At 36.3% G+C, this 15,395-nt stretch overlaps 1 protein-coding gene across 1 annotated transcript in view; it reads left to right on the forward strand.

The window, feature by feature from the left end:
* Positions 1–15,395, forward strand: part of EYS (eyes shut homolog) — an 875,293-nt gene that overhangs the window by 46,233 nt on the left and 813,665 nt on the right. The window lies entirely within an intron of this gene.

Raw genomic sequence — 15,395 nt, forward strand, 5'->3', positions numbered from 1 at the left:
CTTTCTTGCTTTGACTAGATGATGAGTATACACATTTCAAATTTAGTAAGACTCATTTACTTATTTTGGGGAATTAGCAATGAAGCTGAATTTTACAAATGACCTCACTACCTCCAGGAGGGATACAAACCAATGTATAGAATCAATACTGCTGCAAACATTTCAGCAAAATAATGTCTGTCTTCTTTTAAAGGGAAATCCACTCTGCATATCCATGATACACAAACTATTAAACAGACAAAAGCCAAATTTATCTTACAAGAAGATAATGAAAACCCGTGAATTTTGACAAAAAGTCACTATTTCAAAAGCTTTTCAAAGCTTTCAGAAAGCTTTGAGAATTCCTTTCTTCATTTTGAAGATAGATTTAAATCATTTTAAAATGAATTTAAGTCCTAAAACTTTTTATTTGCTGAACTGCTCAAACATAATACCAATAAAAGCAAACTTGGATCTTTTCAGTTTGGGGCATTTTCAAAATTTATGGAGATTATGGATGAAAATATAAATATGGCATAGGAAAAATGAAAAGATTACGTTAACCGTTGTCCATTTTAATTTATTAGTATACGTGTGAGTGAAATCCCTCGATGTATAGATAGGAATAAATCATATTTGAAGTTGCTTTTCTTCCAAGATGCAGGACATCATTTCATTGGCTTTTTTCCAAATAGTAATCAGTCATTTCGAAACATGTTTTACCAGCCTTGGCAGTAAAACCAACAGACTAAAAAAGATTATTTTTATCAATTAGCCTTTGCAGCTTGCTGCAAAGTGAACACTTCTGAAGATAAATCTGTGGTAAAACTATATTCTCTGATTAGCTTTAACCCATTCATTTGGCAAACTTTCAGATATTCTTCATTGACTGCCTGCATGTTATTCAACATCAGCTGTCTAGAGTTTGGTATCTAACCTGAAATATTTGTTTAGTTTTCCCTGTTTAGTTAGAAGAAAAACAGATATCCCAGGAACAACGCATTGCATCTGCCCTACAGACCTTTCTTGGATGGAATGAACCATCTTCTAGAGGTGTCCAGTTTAAACTGTTGGTTCTAACAGGCGTTAGAGTGAACATCTAGTTTTTATATGGCCCAAGTATAAAACTTGCATTTTATATGTTACAGAGTACAGAACTCCCAAATGGTGAGAGAAAATGCAGTCTTCTGACGCTGTAGAGGTCTCACTTAATATTGAAGGAGTCTTCTTATTAACCCAGAAAGAGAGTTTAATATTAAATTAATTATGTTTTTTTCCTCATTTTCCCTGGCTTTCATTTCATTTGGCTTTGTTATCTTGCTTCCATTGTATGTGTCAGTATGTATTGGTATTTAAACACAATATTCTGGAAAAAATACTGCCTACATAAAGGCAAAAAAAAATTAGTATAATTAAAATCTTGAGAGTCCTCTGTGCAGAAAATATTTCAATAATACTATAGGCAAAGTTCTTATATATACACTTCTTGGTTTTCCTTGGTCTCCCTTTTCCAGATGCCATGCTCACTCTTTTCTTGCTCCTTTAATGCTATTGGCAGCAGGGGTGTTTTGGTGAGTGCTATTGTGAGCATCTGGGGTCCTTCACCAGGAGTAATATAATGTTTGTGCTGATGGTTTCATCTTCTTTAGTCTAGGATCTACTTAGAATCATGTTTATATGTTTGCTAACATGCTTACATCCCTTTCTTTTTCTTCATTGGGTTGCAGTTCCATATCACATCTGAATTTACTATATATGGTGAGGTTTACGTATGTTACATCCCCTTTCTTTGCCCTTTCTGTTGTCCTTAGGACCAGTTTTGTCCAGCTCCAGGTCTGCACTTCTTTAACTGTTCACTGGTGAGTTGTTTATGCTGTGGAATCTCCAATGGGAAGCCTGTGCCTCACCTGCTATTATTCCATACCTGTACTACCCTATGCTCCATGTTGTGTCTACAATTTTCAAGGCCTCTTTTACCATACCAGGCCTGTATTTCTGTATTCACATTTTCACTGTGTTAAAGCCATAAACCTATGTGGTATTTTCAGCTTTTGAGGACGACTATCCTTTTTATGACAGACCCACAGACCCTATTCTTGTCTCAATATCAGTGCCCTGGCAAGTAGTCAAGCACATTCTACATCTACAGTGCTTCCAGAATTTCCAGGTGCTGCAGTACTTTGCCCAATATCCAGGGATTCAAATGCTCCCAGTTTGTCCCATTAAATAATGCTAAGAGATGTCAAATTTGGCCTCAGGAAATAGAAATATAACCAAATAATAATATAACCAATATAACCAAAGGTCATCGGAGACTAAAAGTTACAGTTGTAAGAAATTTTGAATGTTCAAAAGCTGGTTTTCCTGCAAAGGGTATAAAACTCTGTTGTTTCTCAGAGTCTAATAAAGTTATCAACCGCTACAATAAGCAGACCTTTTTCCTTCTCACGACAGTTCTAATAGAACATACATATGTACAAAACTTAGTTATCTAATTTTATTTAATATTTATTTTGTTTTTCTGGTTTTCTGCTATAGGTATTCCTAAGGATTTTTTTTTCTCAAGATTAATTTATTAGAATAAATTAATGCACAATCTAGAAGATGAGAAGATAAATTTGGATTATGAGATGAAGTGATGTGGTCACTTGAGAACATATCACACATTTTATCCATATGAACAGCCTTCATTTTAGACATTAACACAACTGAGCCCTCTTGGGATTTTTCATGACAGTCGATATCTTAAAAATTAGCAGCTAGGATAAAAAAATAGTAATATGGAAATACTCAAGTTAAAACCAACATCGTTTTCTCACCACCAACAAAAAGGTTATAAACTGTTTTTTAAACAGCTATTCTCACCTTTTTTTTCTTCCTCTGCCTCCTAAAATACAGGAGGTATTAAATCAGGGCTATTGGTAGCTACTCAGCCCATCCTATTGCTTCTGTGTTACTCTGATGGGCTCTATTCCTGAGATTCAAGGGCTCTTTTTGCTCTTACTTTCTATATCACCCACTCTCTCTTCCCCCTCCTCCTCGATATACTCAATCCCCACTGCTGCCTCAGACTACCCCTTATTTAGCACATGTCCCTGGTCTCTGCAGTTGCCTAAGGGCACACCTTCCCAGAATATATTCCTCGTTTACATTTCTACCTCAGCCCTTACCTTGCTTACTGAATTTTAAGTAGATATGTCTCCTGAAGATCTGTTTGCCAGGTCTACTACTTTAGTAGTTGCCTCAAATCTACAGTCACTTTTCTGAACATTAGTAGGAATTAATCTCAGCCAGAGTCCTCTTTCAGTGTCATAGAAGGACTTTGCCACTTAGGCTTGTGATTTCTGAGGACCATGGAAAAAACCAAATTTATATATCTTGAATAGTCTCCTTTTTCAGACTTAAACAATCAATTATCTTTTGATAAGATTATTCCCCATGTCAGTTTCTTTCTTCTTGATTACTTGTAACCCTGTTTCTACACTACTACAAATTAGAAAGGATGATATATAATCTTTAACAATAATTAACAATTAAGTGCAAAACTATACAGACAAATGAGTGACTGGTGTGGTGGGTTTAGCCTGGCCGGATGACAGGTGCCCACCAAAGCTGCTCTATCACTCCACCTCCTCAGCTGGACAGGGGAGAGAAAATATAATGAAAGGCTCATGGGTTGAGGTAAGGACAGGAAGATCACTCACCAGTTAATGTTGCAGGCAAAAAACAGACTTGACTTGGGGAAAATTAATTTATTGTCAATCAAATCAGAGTACGATAATGAGAAATAAAATTAAATCTTAAAACACCTTCCACCCACCCCTCTCTTCTTCCCAGGCTCAACTTCACTCCCGATTTTCTTTACCTCCCCCCCTGTGTGGCACAGGGGGAAGGGGAATGGGTGTTGTGGTCGTTAATCACACCCTGTCTCTGCAGTTCCTTTCTCCTCAGGGGGCACTCTTCACACTCCTCCCCTGCTCCAGCACGGGGTCCCTCCCATGTGAGACAGTCCTTTTCCTTCACAAACTGCGCCAGCGAGGACCCTTTACATGGGGTGCAATCCTATGGGAACAGACTGCTTCAGCCTGGGTCCCCGACAGGATCCTGAAGTCCTGCCAGCAAACCTGCTCCAACATGGACTCCTCTCTCCATGGTCCCCCTCCTTCTTCACTGACCTTGGTGTCTGCAGACTTGTTTCTCTCACATGTTCTCACTCCTCACACTCTGGCTGCAGTATGCTTTTGTGAAGATTTTTTTCCCCCTTCTTAAATATATTATCACAGAGGCACCACCACCATTTGCTGATGGGCTTGGCCTTGGCCAGCATCAGGTTTGTCTTGGAGCCAACTGGCATTGGCTCTATCAGACATAGGGGAAGCTTCTTACATCTTCTCACAGAAACCACCCCTGTAGCCCCTCTACTACTAAAAGCTTGCCACGTGAACGCGATACAACTGGCTTCAGTCATTGACATCTGTCAGACTCATTTTGAAAGTTATTTTGTTAAGGGATCCATAAAAGTTTGTAAGTTCTAAAGGCTCAAGTTGTTTGGGGGAATTACAGGGTTTAAACAACTGTGTGTTGCTGAGGACTCCATCTGAAAACTTGGCAATGGTGAAAATATGTCAACATTTTTGTCAAGTTCAATGTTTACAGCTGTGTATAGTATACTAGTACTGTGTGCTGCATTTGACTGCAGGTGTATTTTGTTGATTTAGAGTTGATGTATAAAGATGTAAGTGGCTTGGTACCTGCTTACCCAAGCTTTTTTGTGTGCTCACACAACATAGTTTTGACTGCAAACAAGAGAAGGCCAAGCTACACATGATATAATTTGCTATGGAGAAAAGTGTTCAAGTATTATAATGAATCCATTTGATTTTTCAGCCTGTACATATCTTTTGTCATCAGTCACCTGGCTGTGGTAACTTTGAGGAGAGAGGACAAAGTTAATCATCTGGCATGTGATTCTAGAAAGTCTGTGTGTTAGCAGAGAAATACCAAAATGCCAACTTTCCAGCTGCTGCTTTATTTAAGGCTCTTCTTCCTGGATTCATATAACTAACTGAATTGTTCACTATCAATATTTAAATTATTGCATCTTTATTTCATCCTAGGTCAGAGGAATTCTTGAAAATATTACTGCAGAAAGAATGGCTAATAATAATAACAACAACAACAACAATTAAAAACCTCTGAATAGTTTTACAGTTCTTAAAGTTTTATATTTATTATGTTGTAGTCATGATTGTTGAATATTGGCGTACATAGTACAGCAATGTTAGAGCCAATTTTGGAAAGTCTTTTAGGGAACTTCCAGTTGCAGGTCAGTTTATTTGGATTTCAATAGGTGTTAGCCTAAAGCTTTTGGTGTCCAAATATCTAAAATCTACTAATGATTTGATCACTTCTACTCTGTAGAAAAGAAAGCTGAGGAATTTGCTGAATCTACTTATTGTATCTACTGACAAATTTTATCAATATCAATTCATCAGGTTTTATAGGATTTCTTCTGATACTGAGATAGATTAGCAAATAAAGACAATTATGACTGCCCCCAAACTGAAAGGTTTGTCATTTTTCATGCTTGCATAAGTGAATTAAAAATAACTCAACAAATCTAACCTATATCACTTTACCAAAGAAAAGCATGTCAAGAAGGCGGTCAGAATAAAGTATTATGTAACTACAGTAAGCCTGCTAGCACAGAGTTAACAGTCACTTTTCAAAAATATATGGTTGATTTATGTATTCCACCTTCTAAAATTGTCATTTATCAGCATATTTTACAGTGCCAGCGATAAAATTTCCATTCTAAAGGTGCCTAGATAATTTTTGAACATGGAACTTCATAGGACATCAAAGTATAAAAGTCACCTCAAAATTGAAATCTAAAATTCAATATGGAGTTGCCAATACTACTTCGTACAAGATATTTTAAGATGGGAAATAGTCTAGCTTTACTAGAAGAGACCTCTAAGTGAGATATCTCACATAGCACATTCATGTTGTATGTCAAGTTATTTAGATGTTTTCAAAAATGTCACTCGGCTATATGTGTTCTTTAAAATCTCATCTAGTTTTAAGGTGCTAAAAAGGTAAGTGATAACAATCACAAATAACCAGGTTGTACATAATGTGGCTAAAATTGTTATGAGCATTTATAAAATATAAAAACCCAAAGTGTTTTGAGTGGTTCAGAGTAATTCTGGACCACGTATCTATGCTTTTATGTATCTCATGAAAACCGCTGTGCATTCAATGCCTTCTGAAAAGATTTTGCTCTTTCTAGTTTTTTGTTGGTCTCCATTTTAAAGAAAAATAAAATGTCTTGAAGAAAATTAACTTTATTTTTTTAATTTAATTTTAAATATATTGATTTTTCCACATTGTAGTCATAATGTTTTTAGGTGTGAGGAAGAAAATCTCTGAGTAAATCAAGATTGGGGGAAGGAAAAATACATGTATTAATTTGACAGAAACATAGAATCATAGAATCATAGAATTGTTGAGGTTGGAAGGGACCCTCAAGATCATCGAGTCCAACCTTTAGCCTACCCTGACAAGAGCCACTTCTAAACCATGTCCCTAAGTGCCCCGTCTACCCTTTTTTTAAACACTTCCAGGGATGGTGAATCCACCACCTCCCTGGGCAGCTATTCCAATGTTTAATAACCCTTCCAGTGAAAAAATGTTTCCTAATATCTAATCTAAACCTCCCCTGACGTAACTTGAACCCGTTTCCTCTCATCTTATCACTTGTCACCAGGGAGAAGAGGTCAGCCCCCATCTCTCTGCAACCTCCTTTCAGGTAGTTGTAGAGGGTGATAAGGTCTCCCCTCAGCCTCCTCTTCTCCAGGCTAAACAACCCCAGCTCCCTCAGTCGTTCTTCATAAGGTTTGTCCTCCAGACCCCTCACCAGCTTTGTAGCCCTTCTCTGGACACGCTCCAACACCTCAATGTCCCTCTTGTAGCGAGGGGCCCAAAACTGAACGCAGTACTCGAGGTGGGGCCTCACCAGTGCCGAGTACAGGGGGATGATCACTTCCCTAGTCCGGCTCACCACACTATTCCTGATACAGGCTAGGATGCTGTTGGCCTTCTTGGCCACCTGGGCACACTGCTGGCTCATATTCAGCCGGCTGTCCACCAGCACCCCCAGGTCCTTTTCTGCCGGGCTGCTTTCAAGCCACTCTGCCCCAATCCTGTAGCGCTGCATGGGGTTGTTGTGACCCAAGTGCAGGACCCGGCACTTGGCCTTGTTGAACCTCATACCATTGGTCTCAGCCCATCGGTCCAGCCTGTCCAGATCCCTCTGCGGAGCCAACCTACCCTCAAGCAGATCAACACGCCCGCCCAGTTTAGTGTCATCTGCGAACTTACTGAGGGTGCATTCGATCCCCTCATCCAGATCATTGATAAAGATATTAAAGAGAACCGGCCCCAGCACCGAGCCCTGGGGGACACCACTTGTGACTGGACACCAACTGGATTTAACTCCATTTACCACCACTCTCTGGGCACGGCCATCCAGCCGGTTTTTTACCCAGCGAAGAGTACACCTGTCCAGGCCATGAGCAGCCAGTTTCTCCAGGAGAATGCTGTGGGAAACAGTGTCAAAAGCAGTTGGGAAAAAAGCAAACAAATAAAAACCCATTTTTGATCTACAAAAGCTCTTTTATCCATACAAAACTTCTTTTGCTTAGAGTATTTTTAATGTTCCTAAGGAGTCTACAGAACATGTAACTTCAGAAATATTTTACCAGGAATCTCAAACTGCTTTAATTTTTAAGTAACTTCTTCTACTATAATATCTAAGGTTTAAGGTAATCTTTTTGAGTAAGATGGAGTGTTTAAGATCTGAGAAAATAATTTGTTCAATTTTGCCATACACGTTACTTATCAGGGTTGTAGTGATCTGGTAAAATTAAACTGTTACGTGATTTTGTGAATCTCAAGCAGTAGTACAGCGGTAAATAAAAATGTCTACATTGTCCCATCTAGAAGCAGACAAGCTCTGTTTGTATTCGTTGAATACCTGAGGTCAGCAGACTACATGACAGAGATTATGATGATGAAGACAAATGCAAACACATTTTCTTTTCCTCTTTTCACTAAGAAGGTCTAGCAAAATTTGCCACTCTCTTTCATTACATTTATTTTATCCATGAAGTTGCTGCTTTTTAAGATAGTTGATAGTGAATTTAAAAAAAAAAATAATTAAACATGAGTGTAGGAGGCAAAATTACACTTTAAGTTAGGGGAAAAGCACTACTCAGTAATTTAATATAGTCTTGAAAACATACACCAGTGTGACTCTGGATGCTGTTGAAGGTGTGGTCTTTCTACATCTTTTATACGAATTTCAAATGTTCCCAATAAATTTTTCCACTGCAGACATCAAAGATTTGAATTATACCTTTACAACGTTTATCTGACCTCATAACAGACCATAAAATCATGTTTAAATGGTTAGAATTTCATATTAAATTAGGAGAGATCTATTTCTACATTTCATGCTTTATAGTACCTCTTTTGCTTGTTTTACCTGGGATGCAAGCAGACTGGCCTGTTTGAGTGGAGTAGGTAGAGCTGCAATTATTTGGACACAAGTTTATATTGTATGTGCTGTTGGTTTGGGTTTTTTCTCTCCATCATCACTTTTCCTTGTTTTTAAACTCATCCATTTATTCATCACAACCTTTCCCCTCTTTTTCCTACTCAAGCCTACTCATTTACACAAGTCTTTAAAATGTAGATTACTCCATTTTGGGATTCTATTGTTCTATGTACGTTGGCATTCCCACTAAATTGTAGTTTTTTCTTTCTTTTTCTTTCTCTATTCCATCCTTCCTTCTTTACTTCGTTCCTTCCTCCTTCCTTCCTTCCTTCCTTCCTTCCTTCCTTCCTTTCTTTCTTTCTTTCCTTCTTTCCTTCTTTCCTTCTTTCCTTCTTTCCTTCCTTCCTTCCTTTCTTTCTTTCTTTCTTTCTTTCTTTCTTTCTTTCTTTCTTTCTTTCTTTCTTTCTTTCTTTCTTTCTTTCTTTCTTTCTTTCTTTCTTTCTTTCTTTCTTTCTTTCTTTCTTTCTTTCTTTCTTTCTTTCTTTCCTTCTTTCTTTCCTTCTTTCTTTCCTTCTTTCTTTCCTTCTTTCCTTCTTTCTTTCTTTCCTTCTTTCCTTCCTTCTTTCCTTCTTTCCTTCCTTCTTTCTTTCTTTCTTTCCTTCTTTCTTTCTTTCTTTCTTTCTTTCTTTCTTTCTTTCTTTCTTTCTTTCTCTCTTTCTCTCTTTCTCTCTTTCTCTCTTTCTCTCTTTCTCTCTTTCTTTCTCATTGTATCACACTTCCCACTTTGTGTGCTGTTTGGAGATAAAAGATCCAAATATTGATGTAGCTTTTTTAGTAATAAAATGTTAAAATAAATAGAGTCTTAATCTTATTGTTATCATAATATATAAAATGTATACAAGCTGTGCAAATTTTTTAACTGCTTTTCTATTTATTTTGTTGATCTACATTGAGTCCTTTCAGATAATATAGTGGTTAACTTCCTTGTAATCCTGCATGGTCTGGCAAGTGGGCAAATATGAACAGGAAATATATAAAAACCATACTTTTTTTAACTTGTAGTAGTGTCTAAATATACCTGTGTGAAGATAAATGATCTTCTTTGATAAATATATAACAGAAAATTAAAATAAATTGAGACCTTTCTCTTACTATGTTTTTAGTGTGTCAGTTCTGGAACAAATTGAGAACCTATTTTCACAGTTAATAGTTTTGATACATTTTAGAAACTAAAAGCCTTTAAAATACTCCGAATTACAGATTAGACTGCTTTGGCATCTACTGAAGTATTTTGTTTAGTCGATGCAGGTGCCTATCATGCTTACTCTGGAGAATATTAGAGTACAGCTGCCCCACTAGGAAATCTCTACCTCCCATCCTTCCTCCCTCGTTTCCTCCCTTAGGTGAGTGAAATATCAGAAACTATTACAAGCTTTAATTCTTCTTTACAGAAAAAAAGAGCTAAGAACATTTTACTTCAGTGCACATAATGATCAAGTTATCTCAGTTTCAGAAAAACATTTATTCAAAACTTCAGCTAAAAATTCCTGTTATAAAAGCATAAGTTCCAAACGTACCTATGGGACATGGAACAAGCTTATTTTAGTGCTTCCTTGATGTGAAATAGATATCTAAGCTAAAGAGCTTCCAAAGGTTTGACCGTTGAAAGAGAGGCAAGTCGAGAAAACAACTGAACAACTCAGACCCTAAGGAGAAGCAGAAGCCCTAAGGTCTCTACCACCAAAAAAATAAAATAAAAGCAGCATGATTTCAACAGGGAGCTAATCTTTGCTGCTAAGAAGTATTGAAGCTACCACTCATTACTCCACTAAACAGAAGACAAGGAAATATGGTTTGCGTGCCTTGCAAAGAACAGAAATGTTGAGGACTTTTCAGTTTCCAATGGGATTTTTACAGACAACCATAGAAGTCCTAAGTAACACCGTGCCCATCGCGAATTTAATAGACTTACAGTGTTCCTTGAGGCTTGTTCCCTTTCCCATATTATTAAGCTCTTCAGGAGGGGTGTTGCTTTGCAATTCTAGCTGGCTGTAAACACACAGGCAATAAAGCAGAAAAGGACAGAACATATTTTTTCTAAATATAAGTTTATTTTCTTCTTTAAGGATTTTGCACTATCATTTATTAATAAACACTTTTATTTTCTGCAACAGCTCTTGACAATCAGGAAATATACATCCCCGTATTAGTAATAATAACAGCTAACGATTGTTTTTCCTTTTGGTCATTTTACCCCTTTCTCTCTTCTGTGAATTTTTTTTTGCTGTTCAATTTATTCTTGCTGCTTTGCCCACAACAAATTCTGAAATAGTTTCTATCTGTTTCCACAAGAAATCTCTCAAATATCTCTAAATAACTTTTTCTGCCCAATGGTTCTACCTCGATTCCCACCCATACTAGATGCCATTTTCTGTACATTGCAAACCCAGGGAGAACTTGGGCCTTGGATCTCTGTTCTTCCTTCTCTATTCCAGCTGCATCCTTAGGTTTCGCCCAGCCCAGCATAACGTGCCCTACACAGCCTGCCTGTCTTCACTTGGGAGACACGTTCGGATATTAAATTTCCTTGAATCAACTCTGTCATTTACTCAGACTGGAATGAAGTATTTAATTTTAGTCTTGCTAGCGATGTATATAAACCAGCACTTTCATATCTCTCACCAATAATTATGATGTTGTATTCCCTGTGAACAACGAGAAAGGATTTTGTTCTCCACTGAAAACTGAGCAAATAAAGCTTACTTTTGCCATCCAATTGAGTTCCTTCTGTTTTGGTTCACAAAGCATTTGCCACTTAATTGGTGTCTGGTGCCTATTTATGTACAGTTTTTTACTTAATATTTTTGTGCATGTTTCTTTTCATATTTTATACTTTTGCAGTTTGAAATCACACAGACTTTTGTATTTTATTGAAGAAAATTTCTTTCTCACTCCATATATTGACTCGATCTATTATCGTTTAAGATTTTAATAAAAAGTGTGTCTCACATTCATACCTTTAAAAACCATACTGAATAACATCAGGCAGAGTGCTAATCCATGAATGCCAGGAGAGACTTCCTCATCTCTAAGAGGTGAAATACTTCAGAATTCAGAAGTATTGAACCTCTCACAGAAGTATGTGAACCATCAGGAACATACCTTGTATTTGAGCATAGGAAAGGTCTTGTCACCTCAGGGGCAGCTGGGGAACTGAATTAATACTGTCTGGAGAACATTTTACTTTAGAGAAAGGAGTGACTAATCATTGCATTTTTAAAACCACATTCCCAAAAGGTGGATATCATTTTACCATAGTAAAGTCCGTGGGGTACTAGTACATTCACTGTTAATGGATACACTTACATTTTCTTCTGTACCTGAAAAGGCAATTTTAAATCTAGACTTTCTGTTAGTGGGCAGCATTGGTGGTCTTGACAAAAGTCATAGCTGTCAATTTGAGCATTATGGCTACCTTCCTGCTGCCCCTAGCAGCGATTCAAACACCTCTTTCTGCAGCAAACTGAGGCACTAGGAAGTCATTTTAGGCTAGGAATAGTATATTGATCTATTATAACTAGGGTGATGCCCTGCTCTTGCCCCAGGAAATAATAGCCTTCCAGAAGCAATGGCAGCCCATGTACACTGCCTTAGCAGTGGTCAGGGAGGTATTGGATCAGAATCAACCCAGCTCTATTTGCTTCGGCTATTTTAGAATTTCTGCACACTGTAGTTAGTCAAGATAAGAAGTAAAACTAAAAGTTTACAAGGACTGTTGATGAGTTTTTCCTCCAGTACTGTAATTTTCTCTCTAATAGGCTTTCCTCTGATGGAAGCTAATGTTCTTCTCATTCATTTACTTCCAAAATGTCTATTTTCAAGTCTGCTGATTGGAGCTTTTGTATAAAGCACATCAGTGAGCTTTGATACTGCCTATTTGGTCTAAAATTAAGATTGTAGCCCTTACAATCTTTCATGGAGATTTGCACTCACTTGCTTCTGAGACCTAGATTTACAGTGCCTTGACTAGATTTAATTTTGATTCAAACTTTATTCAAACTTCATATGCAGAAAAAAAGGTGTCATTCATTGGTTTTGATTAGAAATTTATATGAAGATGCAAATACTGTATTCATATTTGAAAGACTAATGCATTTAGAGCACCAATAGAAATACTGGTATTTTTCAGGGCCTAGATGTATAAGACAAGAACTTGTAATTCAGTGATGCTTTTAAACAGAAAAAAATATGTTGTTTTTACAAAAAGAACTCTTAAAAATACTTTTCAATTTTACATTTAAAAGGAAGGGCAGCTGATGAAACTCAGGAAACTAAAAACAAGGAGTCCACTGGATTGGACTAATTATAATGAATTTTTAACTGAGCTATGCAGATAGGGATTAGATTAATTGCAGAAATACTTTCACTTAATCAACTGAAATCTGATGTTCTTCAGATTAAAAGAGCCTTATTTTGAAATTAGTTTTAAAGTGAACAAGAGTGCTAAATATTAATAATGGCATGATGTAAGAGGTAGGTTTCTGTAATTTCAGTTGTGAAACTGAACATACTAAAATATTAAAAGTATTTTTAACAATTGAATTATCATACTTGTCTTCATTACCAGGCTTTATTCTGTTTATTGCCTACTGTGTATCTTATTCCTTGATTATAGCTCCTAGCAACCACTTGTTTCATTTAAACTGAAAATAAATCTCTCTCCGACTAAATAGTTTCTTTTTTATGCTCACCCTGAAATATTATTGCTTCATTCTAACTAAAGTACAAATAAGTGAATATATATGTGTGTAACGTATGTTGTTCCCTGAAATAGTATACTGTGCCTTATGCTTAACTGCTCTAGAAAATATTGATTCTTCATTAGAGGAATAACAAAAAAAAATATTTAAATCATGTTAAAGTGCAATATGCTACTATGAACTTTCACGTTTTACTCCTTGGAAAGAGAAACGGTTGTATAAATATGAATCCCTAAGAGACTCATATTAAAAATAAAATCTATTTTAATCAGTAACCCCAGATATTTATGTAAATGGCACTATGTGGTATCTTAATGAACTGACTAATGCTTATCAAAGATGTCAGGAATGTCTTTTGATTTTTAATGGATTATCATTATAACGTGGTAGTGAAACTAATGAAGACTAGCAGAGACACAGTTAAACCAAACAAGGAAGGGCTGGCTTTTTTTGTCATTTGTTTGGTTTTGGTGAAGGATTTTAGTCTCTTAATATGTAAAAGCAATATAAGATCTTGGAAATAAGGTTCAGTTCCTTAAACTAAAATTTGTTATACTTTCATATTGGTCTATAGGATAATCTTCATTCGCTCGTTCCCTTTTTTTGATCTTCCACAATTTTTATTTTGTTGAAGTAAACCAAACAAGAATTCACTGTATTGAAAGACCATGGTGAACCAATCCTACTAATGATATCTTTAATTTCTTGAATTTTCTTCTTTAATTTCTTGAATTTTCTTCTTTAATCAGGATATTCAATCAAGCTGATAACTATTTTTTTTCATACTGAAGTCTCTTGAATCAGCTGTCTCCCACTAGGACATGGTTTCTGCATTTATTTTCCTGAGAATTTGAACAGTATCTCATAGCTTTGAGTAGCCAACCATTCATCAGTGAACATTAAAGGGATTTCAGTATTCTCAGCAAATATTTCTTTTTGGGTCTGACTGAGGGAAGAAGTAATTCTGTTGAAATTGTTGGCAATGGAAATACACAACATCTATGTCAAATACTATGCCTGTAGTATTTGCTGTCATCATCAAAGTAAAATAGAAGGTTATGCATCGAATCTGTGCAGTTAAAATAATTTATCTTGAACTTATTTGAAATCTCAGGTCTCCAGAATTTGTACAGAAATTTTCAATATGCGCTTGCAAGTTGGACTGATGTGTCATTCCCAGCTGCATTGTTCATTGCTTGAATATTGTCCTCCCTCAGGGGTTCATGATTGACTTCAGATTATACAGATCTATTTTTATCCTGTTCCCTCTTTACCTTGCTTCCAACAACAGCATTCAAGAGTTCAGTAAATGTTAGTATGACTGTGAAGTTAAGTATTTATTTAAACATACCTAAACAAGAGGCACTGATGATGACAAAACCATGTGATTTTTTAAATGGAAATTTGGAAAGAATTTCTAATTTTACACAACTGTTAGGAGGCTTTGTATAAATTTTGAGTCAAAGTAGATAAATAGATTTGCAAGTTTACAGGACCAGTTGTTCATCTGTTCTGACCAAAGGTTGTTATATTGCTTACCTATATATAAAGGCTTGTGTCTTGTATATGGTTAAAGTAGTATCTTTCAAAAAGCATTAATGTGAAGGCATCAGCAACTGTAGAATCCAGTTCTTTCATGGTACTCTGGTACAGAGACCTCACTAGTAAAAATATATGAGGTGTTTCTCACTTGATTTCATTTTGCTTCTCTCTTCAGTCATTTGCTTTTGTTACACTTTTCTACACTGAATTAACGATCCTTTTAGTGCTTGATATTTTCCCCATCCAAGGGCTATAATCAAGTCACCTTTCAGTCGTCTTTGGAAAATAGATTGAGTGTGACATCAGGTTTGGGAATGCTGGAATAAAAAGCTCAAAACACCAATTGTCCAGAATTCCTTTTTTTAACTTGATTTGTCAGACTCATCAGGCATGTACATTCGGGGGAAAGAGCACTGCTCTTGCTTTTCACATAAAATGCTGAATACAAGAAATTATAAAGTAGAGGAATGTCAAAGACATAAGTAGTGTCAATGATTAAGGAAACATTCCTGCTCAAGACTGTATTCTTCCTAAAAGACATTAGGCAGTTCATA

Source organism: Larus michahellis, chromosome 3 (assembly GCF_964199755.1).
Source record: "Larus michahellis chromosome 3, bLarMic1.1, whole genome shotgun sequence".
NCBI lineage: Eukaryota > Metazoa > Chordata > Aves > Charadriiformes > Laridae > Larus > Larus michahellis.